The 13,036-nt window shown below is 39.4% G+C and overlaps 1 long non-coding RNA gene across 7 annotated transcripts; it reads left to right on the forward strand.

Moving 5' to 3' along the window:
- The first annotated feature begins 655 nt into the window (after positions 1-655).
- LOC104595890 (uncharacterized) lies at positions 656-11,962 on the forward strand. Of its 7 annotated transcripts, none has more exons than XR_016084444.1 (6): positions 656-888; positions 1,366-3,068; positions 4,203-4,248; positions 4,399-4,614; positions 4,735-5,333; positions 11,531-11,962. It is a non-coding gene; the product is annotated as an uncharacterized LOC104595890 (long non-coding RNA). The 7 variants fall into 7 exon arrangements; XR_016084441.1 differs by having other exon boundaries at positions 658-3,068; positions 4,735-4,780; positions 4,896-5,333; XR_016084442.1 differs by having other exon boundaries at positions 658-2,604; positions 2,996-3,068.
- Positions 11,963-13,036: the final 1,074 nt, after the last annotated feature.

A 13,036-nucleotide genomic window follows, 5' to 3' on the forward strand; every position in this document is an offset into this window, starting at 1 on the left:
CCCCATTTCAGGGAATGGCCATTCACTGCCCCTCCCTTGAGAAAAAAATTCCAGTTGTATTGATTTTAATTCCCATTTTCATTATTGTCTGAACCAAACAAATTATGGAAATGGATCATTCTAATTCCGATTACGAATCAAATGGACTCTAACTTTGATGCGTCATGTAATTCGAATGATTGGTGTTTTATTGCATGCATTAGAGATCATTGCAGCATGGTGCTTGATCTTAGTGTATTGTATTAGGTTGGCCTTATGGAGACTGAAGAACGTCATTGAGAAATGCCTTTGTGTGAGCTCACTTCCCCGTTGGTGTCTCTTTCATCTATTCGTATTGTGAAGCAAACCAAGTGGCTCACTGGCTAGCTTGTAATGCTCTTTTCTAGTGGTAGTATTGTAGCTGCTTGTCTTCTTTGGGATCATAGGTATATCTGTTTTTGTGATATGTGGGGTCATGCTACTCTCCATCTTAAAGAAATTATAGCACCTTTTGATAAATTTCTTAATATATCCTTATAGTTTAAAAAATTGACTAACTCTATTATTATTATTTAAACAGTGTCTTAAGTACCTTTAAAGTTTTATGATAATTGTCTAAAACCTCCACTTCCCTTATTTTTTCGTCACAATCCGTTGCATGTAACATCCCATAATTGATATATTTTCTAAAATTTCTTAAAATACCCAGAAAATCCCCTTGGTGCCTCGCTTTCAGCTTTCCCCTTCTTTTGCGGGATGCAGATGTAAACTCAACAGAAACAGGACCATCGTAAACTTAGGCGAGTCTGTGAAGGAGCGTCTTAATGAGAAATTTCTCCTTGCGCTAAACGAAATCTGCAATTCTTTATTGCATGGCATAACACGTATTTCTTCTCCCTCCTCTCTAAAGTAAGCCCCTCTCCTCCTTCTCCTCACTCTCTCCGTCTCTCTCTCCCATGTACATCTCCGTCTCAGTCTCTCTCTCTCTCTCTCTTCCTCCCTTATTCTTAACTCTCCCGTGAACATCTCCTCTCACTCCCCCTTTTCTCTATTTTCCTCGATTCAGTAGCAAGTGAACAAGATAATTTATTGTCTGTTTTTTTCTCTATTTCTCTATGTCTCTCTATCAAGACAACATTAGTTAGAGCTTTATGCTTCGATGAGATAAGTTTCTGTAAATCTTAACCCTAAATGCTAACATTTTTGCCTTTCTCTCTCATCTCTCTCGTCTCTCTTCCATATGCATTTGTGTCTCTCTTCCTACCTCTTGTGTCTCTTTCACTTCCTCGCTCTTTTCCCCCCTCCCTCCCTCTCTCTTGACTTCTTTCCCCCCTCATCCGTCTCTACTTCTCTGTTATTTATTTATTTATTTATTTTTGTTTATAGGTTTTCCTCTTTTCTGTTATGGTTTTGTGTGCCTTGGTCTCCGTGGTGGTGGCATTGTCTATGGGGCTTCTAAGTTTGGCCTCTTTGTATGGTCGACGAAACCGTTTACATGGGGAAATCGGATTTGCTCCTCAATACGCCTCACATTGACGGAACTGTTTACTCTGTCTCCGTCTACTGGATCGTTTAATCAAGAAAGTAAATTTGAAAGAGAGGGAAATAGACAGCGAGTTGGTGGTTCCCAAGCCGAGTGAGTTCTGCTTGCATTTTGATTTCGTCGTAGACAAAGCAGCAGCAACGGAATAAAATGGAGGCAAAGTGACTCTTTGAGTGAGTTTGGATTGCAGTTCGCAGAGAGCGGACATGCTGACTCACCAACCAACACAACCCACATTCGAAAGGCATCATTTCAGACGTGTCGTGAAGCGAATGAAGGCATGGGGTTTCTCTACATTTTCACCTGCCTCCCCTTCTCCTCCATGTTTTTTCTCAAATCAACTCCAATATCCGTCACGTCCCACCTCTGTCTCTGTCTCTCTGTTAACATACCAGACCACCTGTAAACCAACGGATTCCAATTTCATCTTCTCTCTCTGATTCTCTGTAGGCATGGGGTTTCTTTACATTGTCATCCGCATTTGCTTCTCCTTCGTGTTTTTTTCTCAAACCGACTCCATTACCTATCACGGCTTCACCACCTTTGTCTCTTTGTTACCCCTACTAGATCACCTGTTAACCAACTGATTCCAGTTCCATCTTCTCTCTGCTTCTTTGTAGTTTCGTTTCGCCTGTACTTGGTTGGGGGTTAGCATGGGAGACCAGCATGGGCTTTTTTTTCATGTCTTTCTTGTTAGTAGACTATTTTATTGTTTTTTCTAGGTGAGTTTTGGTGCAGGTGTCAAGTGCCACAACCACCTTTGCTATGACATTCTCTTCATCTATGTCTATTGTAGAATATTACCTTCTGAAGCGTTTCTCTCGATATGGTAAGTAAAACCACTATAGTCTCTATTATTATTATTGATTCTGTTCTGCCCCTTTTTGAAGGTCGAGAACAGTTCTTGACCCCAAAAATAAAGAGAGAAAAATATGTATTTGGGTGTACATATGCATTTGTGGCAGCCGTTGCTGCCTTTATAGGGCAACATGTAGTGAGGTGGCTTATCATTGTATTAGGGGGGGCATCCCTCATCATCTTCATCCTCTCCATCACAATCTTTGTCACTGCAATCTCACTAGGTGAGTATCATTTGCGAAAAAGTGGTTTTAAGTATTAACATCTTCATTTGTATGCAATAAGGTTGTCTTTGGATTGTGGGGCAGAAGTGGAAAAGCAGCTTAGATGCTGCAATTCAGTGGAAAATGAGAATTGACTACTCCCTTCCCAAGTTATTATTACCATCCATTATAATGATAGATAAAAACATGACTAATAGTAATAATCTGTTATTCTCTATGATTTAGAGCTGAGTGGTGAAGGAGATTTTTCAACTCCTTTTCAACCACATATTTCTGCTTTTGCTCTAATGCAAACAAGCTTAACTGAAAGACCAAACGAACTATTCTTCTACATTCACCCTCAAAAAATTGAGCTTCTTTAGTACTGAAGGCTCTTTATTTTATTTAACAGGTGGAGTCGGTATATCAAATATGATTTATAAGATTGAGAAGAATGAGTACATGGGTTTTGAGAACCTCTGCAAGTATGATGCTTAGTCCAATTTTTTTTCTTCACCTCTCTTTCTTGATATATATATATATATATATATATGATGATTCCATAGTTAGTATATTTAAGCTCAAATAGCTTTGTTCATTATTTAATTTAATCTTGCGTTACTAGTTGGAATTCTGGAACTCCCATATATAAACTGTTTCTGGGTTCTGAGCCTTCTGGCACATGATCATTAATAGTAAAATTTTCATTGACTCTAGACATAAGATATATAATTGGATGAAGAGATCAGCCTACATGACGGATTGATTGATCAGACTTGGGGTACCATAAGTTGTCTTCTCTTATAAAAGAAGCAACTGAATACACAATTTCAATCTCAGAGATGCACATGCACTTAAACTATACAAAATCAGCTTCTACTTGAGCACTAAATATGACCAAAGAAATGGCAACCATCCTTATATGGATTCTCAAAGTGGATCATGGCTTTCACATACCTATATGATAGTTCAAAGGGGGTGTCAATTGGACTGGATTTGGTCCAATTCAATCCGATGAATACTTTGGACATTTTGGACCAGTTCAAAAGATCAAAGGTTTACCGACCTGAGCATGAAAATCCTAGAGGCAAAGAAGGTTATGGTCTTAGCTGGTTGGACTTGAAGTGAGAATGGATGAAGCAGTTTGTGATGGGAGCGCTTTTATCTTTCCTTTTCTGAGAACTAAATAAGAACAATTTGGTTATTTTTATCATTTTACTAAGACTATTAATTTTACACAATTGTTTCTTTTTGGAATAGGTTTGATATTGCAAAAATCTTAGCAAACTTGTAATTCATATTATGGCTTTGTTTAGACCTTTAAAAATGTGGGAAAATACATGGTTGTTAATTTTAATAAATTCTTAGTTACTAAAGAACACTAATTAAAAATTTGAAACATTTGAAATTTGATATTTACATAGTTGGATCAATTATCAATCCCATTTAAAATAATCAACCACTTGTCAACTTTAACTTGTTCTTGCAGCTTTCTTCAAGTACAATTGTCATCTCCCTCGATTCCTTCAGGGGTCCATGTTGACTCTTCTATTGAATAAATTATTTTCTTTCTTTTTCCATCAGAGATATCATCTAAGAATTTTTTTATTCTTTTGCAGGTTACCATCAAACCCCAATCTCCCCGTGTCTAACCTGTGACACATGGTATCTTCTTCCTTTTATTTGATCCATTTTGTAGGAATTTTAAGATCTCAACTCTTCATTGTATTTCTTTTTTGTTTGTTATGTTTTTTTCGAACATGCATAATCTGTTTTTCAGGTATTTTATGATCTATCTTTGCCAAATGGTTTCAGTTTTCTGCTTGGGTTTCCAATCCAGCCCCTGCGAAGCAGGTGCCCCTCCGCTGGTATATACTTATTATGGAACGGGTGGTTTCTCCTTGTGCTAAATGGAATCTACTCGTGCGAGTAGATTAGCGCTCTCACGTGCAGATATTTTGTACGTGTAAAAAACATCTGTTTGTTCAACCAAGGGTTTGATTCACGAGCATACAATGCAGCTTTCTTCAAGTACAGTTGTCATCTCCCTCAATTCCTTCAAGGGTCCATGTTGACTCTTCTATTGAATAAATTATTTTCTTTCTTTTTCCATCAGAGATATCATCTAAGAATTTTTTTATTCTTTTGCAGGTTACCATCAAACCCCAATCTCCCCGTGTCTAACCTGTGACACATGGTATCTTCTTCCTTTTATTTGATCCATTTTGTAGGAATTTTAAGACCTCAACTCTTCATTGTATTTCTTTTTTGTTTGTTCTGGTTTTTTCGAACATGCATAATCTGTTTTTCAGGTATTTTATGATCTATCTTTGCCAAATGGTTTCAGTTCTCTGCTTGGGTTTCTAATCCAGCCCCTGCAAAGCAGGTGCCCCTCCGCTGGTATATACTTATTATGGAACGGGTGGTTTCTCCTTGCGCTAAATGGAATCTACTCGTGCGAGTAGATTAGCGCTCTCACGTGCAGATATTTTATATGTGTAAAAAACATCTGTTTGTTCAACCAAGGGTTTGATTCACGAGCATACAGACCTTCGAGTCAGGAGAGCTTCGAGGTAAGAATGGGAGAACAGTGAGCGTCGAGTAAGAAATCCAACGGCGAGCTTCGAGGAAGAAATTGAGGAAGACCATCTCGTTTCAGCTGTGCCTCCCGTAGAAAACCCTACTGCTCTTTGATTCGCTGTTACTGCAACCCTGTAAGGTTTCTGGAGACGGATCTGTTCCCTTCCAAGGTATGTGGGTTTAACTTTTTCTTTCATTGCATTCGTTTTGATTTTTCCCCGTTCTTCAAAATCTAGGGTTTTTCAACCTCAATGTTCTATTGTATTTGTTCTCATTGTTTTCTCTTTCTCGGTTCTCGTTGTAACTAATTTGCTCATCTTCTGTTCTCAGAAGATGATTGAGAGAAATAGGAAGTAATTGATTGAGAGAAAAATACCGGAGTACACCAAGGTCCTTCACCTCAAATTCTTGGTGAAGAAGCTGTTTAAGAGACTCAATCTCATGGCTATCATTCCCTGTGACCACAATATCATCAACATATACTGCCAACAGTGTCAAAGAGGACTCCACCCTCTTGATGAATAGGGTATGATCTGACTGGGCCTGTACATATCCAAACTTCACAAGTACTAGTCTGAATCTATCGAACCAGGCCCTAGGTGACTGTTTCAAACCATACAAAGCCTTGTTGAGCCAGCAGACCTTCTTACCTACTTCTGCATCATAGAAGCCAGGAGGCAAACGCATGTAAACTTCTTCATGCAGATCTCCATTCAGAAAGGCATTTTTCACATCCATTTGGTATAAAGGCCAAGTGTGACTTGCTGCAAGGGACAATAGAACTCGAATAGTAGTCATCTTGGCTACCGGTGCAAATGTCTCCAAGTAATCTATGCCATAAGTCTGTGTAAACCCTTTTGCAACTAACCGAGCTATATACCTCTCAATAGATCCATCTGCATTATGCTTCACCGTAAATACCCATCTGCATCCAACTGGTTTCTTTCCTTTTGGCAAATTAACTACCTCCCAGGTGTTGTTCTTCAACAGAGCATCCATCTCAACTTGCATTGCATTTTTCCATTCAGGGACGGATAGGGCTTCTTGCACTATTCTTGGAATAGGGACATTGGAAATGGAGCTAAGGTAGGACCTGTAGGTAGGAGATAGGCGATCATAGGATAAAAAATGGGAAATACAGTGGGCTGTGGATGTGGTACAATGTCGTTTCCCTTTACGGACTGCAATTGGAAGGTCAAGATCATCTGTAGGGGAAGTCTCTGTGGGCTCTGGGATTGAAGTATCTGGACCTGGAGCTGTAGATGAGATTGGAGCTGGTCTGGACTGCTGATGATCAGGATCAACCTGCCTGCATCGCCTGTGATAAACCCTCAACTCCTGATCCCTCTGACCACCCTCACCATTGCAGCTTTCCCTCAACTCCTGATCCCTCTGACCACCCTCACCATTGCAGTTCTCATCACCCAATGGAATAGGTAAAGGAACTGCCCCACTCTCACTGCTCTCTCCCTGAAGACAAGAACTCAAACCCCCACTCTCACTACTCTCCCCCTGAGGGGCAACCCGAGGATAATAGGGTGTCCCCTCAAAGAAAGTGACATCCATGGAGACAAACTTCCTCCCGGAGACAGGATCATAACAATAATAACCCTTTTGAGTTTGTGCATAACCAAGGAAGATGCATTTGGAGGCTTTGGGTTCGAATTTGGAGGGATGGGGTCCGAGAAGCTGAACAAAGCAAGTGCAACCGAATGTCTTAAGGGGAATAGAAAACAAGTCCTCACGTGGGTGTAGAAGCGAAAAAGGAGATCGCATATCAAGGACCCTGGAAGGGACCCGATTAATAAGGTATACCGCCGTGAGGATAGCGTCCCCCCAGAAGCGAATAGGGACATTGGAAGTAAACATGAGGCTTCTAGCCACTTCCAAAATGTGCCTATTCTTCCTCTCGGCAACTCCATTATGCTAAGGTGTATGAGGGCAAGAGCTCTGGTGGATAACCCCATGATGAAGAAGATAAGATGTCAATGATTTAGCAAAGTATTCCTTTGCGTTATCAGATCGGAGAACTTTGATCTTGGTATCAAACTGGGTTATGATCATTTGGTGAAAATTTTGGGTCAGGGAAGGTACCTCATCTCGTGAATGCATGAGATTAACCCAAGAAAAGCGGGTATGGTCATCAACAAATAACAAAAAATATCTGTACCCACCCATGGAAGGGATATGATAAGGCCCCCAAACGTCAGTATGCACAATATCAAAAGAATTATCACTCCTTTTATTACTCAATAAATAAGGCTTTCTACAATGCTTAGCAAACTCACAACTTTCACACTGTAGCTGAAACAAATCAATAGACTCAAATAAAGTAGGAAACAAACTCTGTAAAGATCGAAAAGACAAATGACCTAATTGGTTATGCCAAAGCATAACCGGACTCACACTCTTAGAAACAAAAGACAACTTCTCTACTGACTCTCCCTGACGGAACCGCTCCCCGAGCAGATAGATCCCATTCGTCTCACGACCAGTCCCAATTACCTTCTGCGTCTCCAAGTCCTGAAAAACACATCGGTCAGGGAAGAAGGTTACTAAGCAGTTCATATGCTTGGTAATACTACTGACTGAAAGAAGGTTAGTATCAAGCTTAGGCACATGCAAAACAGATGATAGGGAGATAGTATCTGAAAGCTTGATGTCACCCTTCCCAGAAATAGGAACCAGGGAGCCATCAGCAATAGATACCTTATCCCTACCAGAAGACAAATGGTAAGTAGTAAACAGTGAATGCAAGCTAGTCATGTGATCAGATGCACCCGAGTCTATTACCCAACAAGGTTCAGTAGTACCTGGAGCTGAGGCATGATAGGCTGAAGCTCGAGTACCTGAATGGGCAAAGGCAGATGTGACAGGGGCTGATGGAGGCTGCGGCGGCTGAGCTGAATTTCCAACCTCCTTTTCTAGCTGTATTAGGGCAGCCCGAACTGCAGCTAAGGTCTCCAAAGATGTTCCTTTTGTGCCAGATGAGGATGCTGAATCTGTGTTCATGGCTACATGAGCAGTGTCCTTCTTGTTTCTTAACTTCGTAGGAACCAAGTGGGGATGCAGTTTCCAACATGTCTCTTTTGTATGTTTGGGTTTCTTACAATGTTCACATACTACATCCTTCTTGTCTTCCTTCCTCCTGTCCTTCTCTGAATCACCCCCTGATTTGGGTGTAGCCGCTACAAAGGCTGATATGGGTTGCATCATTACCTTCCTTCTGGTTTCTTCACTATGTACAAATGAGTAAGCCTGAGAGAGAGTCACACTGTCTCTAGTCAAAATCTGCTGCCTCACAATATCATATTCTGAGTTCAGTCCCGCCAGGAACTCAAACACTCTGTTTGTCTCGATGTGCTTTCTATGGGTCTGAGCATCTTTGGGACTCTCCCACTCAAGAGTCTCTAAGTGATCAATCTCATGCCACAGGGACTTCAAGGTAGAGAAGTAAACCGATACCGGTTTCTCTCCTTGTTTAAGGGTGTTCACTTCACATTTCAATTCATATGCTCTGGCAACATTAAGGGGTTGGGAGTAAGTTTCTTTCATAACATCCCATATCTCCTTAGCTGTCTTTGTCCACAAATAATTCCGGCTAATATGAGGCTGCATAGAATTACACAGCCATGTCATAACCAAGTAGTTTTCTTGCATCCACTTGGTATATGTCGGGTCTCCCTTGGAAGGTTCTTTCATATCTCCCAGGAGGTACCCTAATTTACCTCTTCCACCAATAGCCATCATGGCTGATTGGGCCCATTCCAAATAGTTTGATCCATCAAACTTTACGGTCGTAATCTGATCACCCATCTCAGAAATACCACCATAACTGATGTTCCCAAGACTACCTTCTACCTGAATTTTAGACTCCATTTCTGTCAAGTCTCAAAACAGTACTTGAATCACCAATCACAATCAAAACAGTATAGGCCTGATCTGTATTCTCAGTGTATGTGCACAAAACCGAAGTAATTCTGATCTGAAACCAACTAGCCAACACAGCAGTAGCTGTCCGTAGATCTCTAACCCCCTTAGAACTCTGAGAACAACTTTAAAACAAAACTGATATGCTAGGGAAAGTTAGGGTTTTAATCAGTCCTGAAAGGAAGCAATTCAGTCGCACAGTCCAAACTATATAGATGAGCTTTCAGTAGGGTTTTAATCAGTCCTGAAAGGAAGCAATTTAGTCGCACAGTCCAAACTGTATAGATGAACTTGCAGTAGGGTTAATAAGAAACCCTAGAATCTGATCGGACCTACCAATCAACTTAAGAGTAGCTCTAGGTAGATCACAGAGTTCAGTCAACCACTAGGGCTTGCCGCAGATCACTTTCAAACCCTAGAGTAGAGAGAAACACAGTTCGGTCCAGGGTTTGATGTAAAACCCTAGGAAATCGAAGAGAGAAAGAGCTAGAATGGTTCGGCCTTCCCCTCCAGATAGGTCCAACCTATCTTCTCTGAAAGAACTTCTTTTAAAAAGTAACAACTTACAAGGAAAAAATAGTTCGCTGCCTTCTCTGATCCTTCCTGACCACCAACACTCTGCAACCCTAGCAAGTTTCCAACAGCTGCTAGTACCTCTGGCGATTTCCAAGAATCAGTCTGCGAACCCCTCCTTTTCAGCTTTCAGTCCTAGGAGATTCTCATGTGGTCGGCTGGTATTAGACTCGCATGAAAAACCCTAACTTGGCTCTGATACCATGTAGGTTTTCAAGACTGCTATTCAGTCTTGATCACTAAGAGATTTTAGGTTCGATGAGAAGAGAAAGTGAAGAAGATGTAGAAGAAAGAGTGATGGAAGAGCAATAGAACACAGATTTTGAGGAGAAGAACAGAATGTCAATATTCTGCCGCCGCCACTTTAAGTTAATATATATAGGTTATGCTAGTTACATGAAAGGACATATCTGCCCTTGGTGTTTACATCATAACTGCTAACAAATAACAACCAATATAAAACTGAAACTAGAAATAACAGAACAACAAAATAACCACAGCTGTGACTAGATACATTCTACTGTACGGACAGAGTGGTACCACAACTGTGGGGCCCACATCAATGTTCTCTACAGTCTGCATCCATGAATGCAAGGTTTTGGAGGTGGAAAGGTCTGTAAATACAAGAATGCAAACACTTGATTCACCAGCTCCTCATTAGACACAGAGCTTTTATCTTCTGATGCAACATTTGTATCTGTTGACAATTTAATTGTAAGAGCACTATCAGCACATTCAGATGTGAAGTTCAAAGCACCTGAAATCTTGTCATGAATCTTTCTCTCCACTACATATGTTTCACCATGTCCAACTTTATGATCTGAACTCAAATAAACAGTTTGCTTATCCAAGGATAAAGGACCCTGCCTACTTCCTGAGTCATTTTGTTCACTGGTATGCCTCCGTGTGAAGATGAGAGGAAACCATTTTGCTTCATCTCTTTCCACAATTTCAATGAGTCATTTTCCTCCAAAGGCTCAGTTGAGCTCCTACACTCCGAAACCTCTCTGGATTTAACATGACCATAAATTTCATAAGGAAAAAATGATTTTTGATCAACTGAGCTGAAGACACCTGTTGCATTGAGATCCAATCCGGTGCCTCTTGAAGCTGTAAAATTACCACCATGATCTTTCTGATGCTTTGCAAGCAAGGATGGCTTGCTAACATCATCATTCTCATTTTCATGAGAATGATTAGGTTGACTAATTCCTGAATCATGAGCATTTTTTGGGTCTTTCTTTCTATCATTTACTTCCTTTCCTCTTTTTAAATGGCTTGCTGATCTGCTTTGAATGTGACCATTTTCAAGCTTTTCACATCTGACTAGGGCCTCAATATAGAATGGACCTGTTTACTATTCCTCACATAGTTAATGATCCCAGGGTTCAATTCATTGAGTAAACCCACTAGGGGTTGCAATCTTTGTGAATCTATTGACCTGTTTACTATTCCTCACATATATATGATGTTTATATGTAAGTACTGAGCTTTAGGTTGAATCATATCTGAAGGAGTCCCACAAGATGTATGGGAAACTCCTAAAATAATAATCTTGCTTTCCTATAATAAAAAAGGTAAGAGGAAAATTAGATGTTTATTTTGCTTTTAACATAGATCCTCTTGTGGCAAAGCTCTATGTATGTTAACACAGGAATGAGTTCCCAATCCACTCACAAATATCCATCGTTTAGTAATCTAAGTTGTGAGGGCACATACTAGTATTATAAAAATAAATGCATAATCTGAGTATGCAAATACAAATAGGTTGTTTATAGTAAACTTATAGATTACATTCTTTCTACAATAATTAAGCTTTTTAGACGTGGATCCTATGAGCCACTTACAGATTATGTTACTATAGGTCTGATAGTAATTGAGTTTCAAAGTGACAAGGTTATATTTGCTTCACAATACCAATGCATGGCAAGAAGCAACATTGAAGCTGAATGGTGATTAGTTATAGGAGCCATGGACTTGTTATGAAATAGATGAACCAGCCGCAATTGGAATGCCATTGGGCTGAGAGGATACTTAAGATTGTGAAGAACATGATTTCTGTTTTATTTTTCTTGCCAAGTAAAGATGAATAACATTATTTCTGTTTTTGATGTATATAAAATCTTACTTGTCAGTAGGATAGACAATGATATAGCTCATCATATTTTTGCCTTTTTTTGCTTGTAATTATAAGATGGATCTATGTTTCGACATACCTGAGTAGGGAATTCTTGTAAATACATTGTCATCTTTACTAAAAAGGTTGATGTTTAAAAAAAAAAGATTTGTTCCTTTAGATGGTGGGACTCTATTGGCGTTGATGTAGACTGCAAAGATATTAATGAGCCTAGAATCAGCTTGTGGAACAGATGCTGATTTCGACATTTGCATTTATCGAATACCACATGATTATTCTTCTTTTTGTTTGATGGAATCCTATGCTCTTGTGTTTCAGTTTATATTTCTCTTAGGCTTTTTGTTTGTTGAGTTTCTTTTTTTTTTTCATTTAATTTAGATAGCCTATTTAAGTAAATGCTTAAAATTTGTGGAAGGTGTATTTGGTTGGATTCCAAGCGAAAGCTAAACCATTCAAATGGCTACAAATAATTAATAAAGAGCTCGGAAAAATAAAGCTACTTCTGGGCGTTTGGTATTCGGGTTAATCAAGGTGTCCAATTGTTAACTGGTTAATCCATCAATATATGCAACTTAAATTTGTGGTTAATCAAGGCTGGTTCTAAAGACAAAATTGTTCAAGTATGGTTATCAATTTTGTGAGAATGGAAGAACCTACAATGAAGAAGAAAGAGAGAATAATTTAAATCCTTTATTTTCCGTTTCCTTTTTTTTTTGGTGGTGGTGGGTTGGAGTCATGGAGGGTTGGGATAATTGTTTACTAGGGCTGCATCTATATGCAATACAACTAATTTACATTATCACTTGTTTTATTTTACTATATTTTTGCACAATTTAATTCACATTCCTTATGATCAGCCCCCGCCCTCTAAGTATTGGAGATGATTATAGTTGGAGGAGGCAAACCAATGGCAAGAGGCAGATAGGTCAAGATTTTATCATTACACCAAGTACTAACCTATCTTTGCTTGCATTGACAATGAAATAAAATAAAACCTGAAACAAAAATGAGGTAAAATGCAAACCAAAAGTAATCCAGAAATGTATTCTTTCCATTTGCACTCTCATGCATTTATATTAGTATAAATGAGATTGCACTACAAATAAACAGAGCCTTAAGGTTGAAGTCTGTATATTTCAGTTTATCGAAGGCCTTCGATGTGGTGTCTTATGGGAATCCATATCCTCTATACCCTTGGTATAGAAAAATTTCTGTACCAGACCAATAACAATC

Source organism: Nelumbo nucifera, chromosome 3 (assembly GCF_055504915.1).
Source record: "Nelumbo nucifera cultivar China Antique chromosome 3, China Antique-T2T, whole genome shotgun sequence".
NCBI lineage: Eukaryota > Viridiplantae > Streptophyta > Magnoliopsida > Proteales > Nelumbonaceae > Nelumbo > Nelumbo nucifera.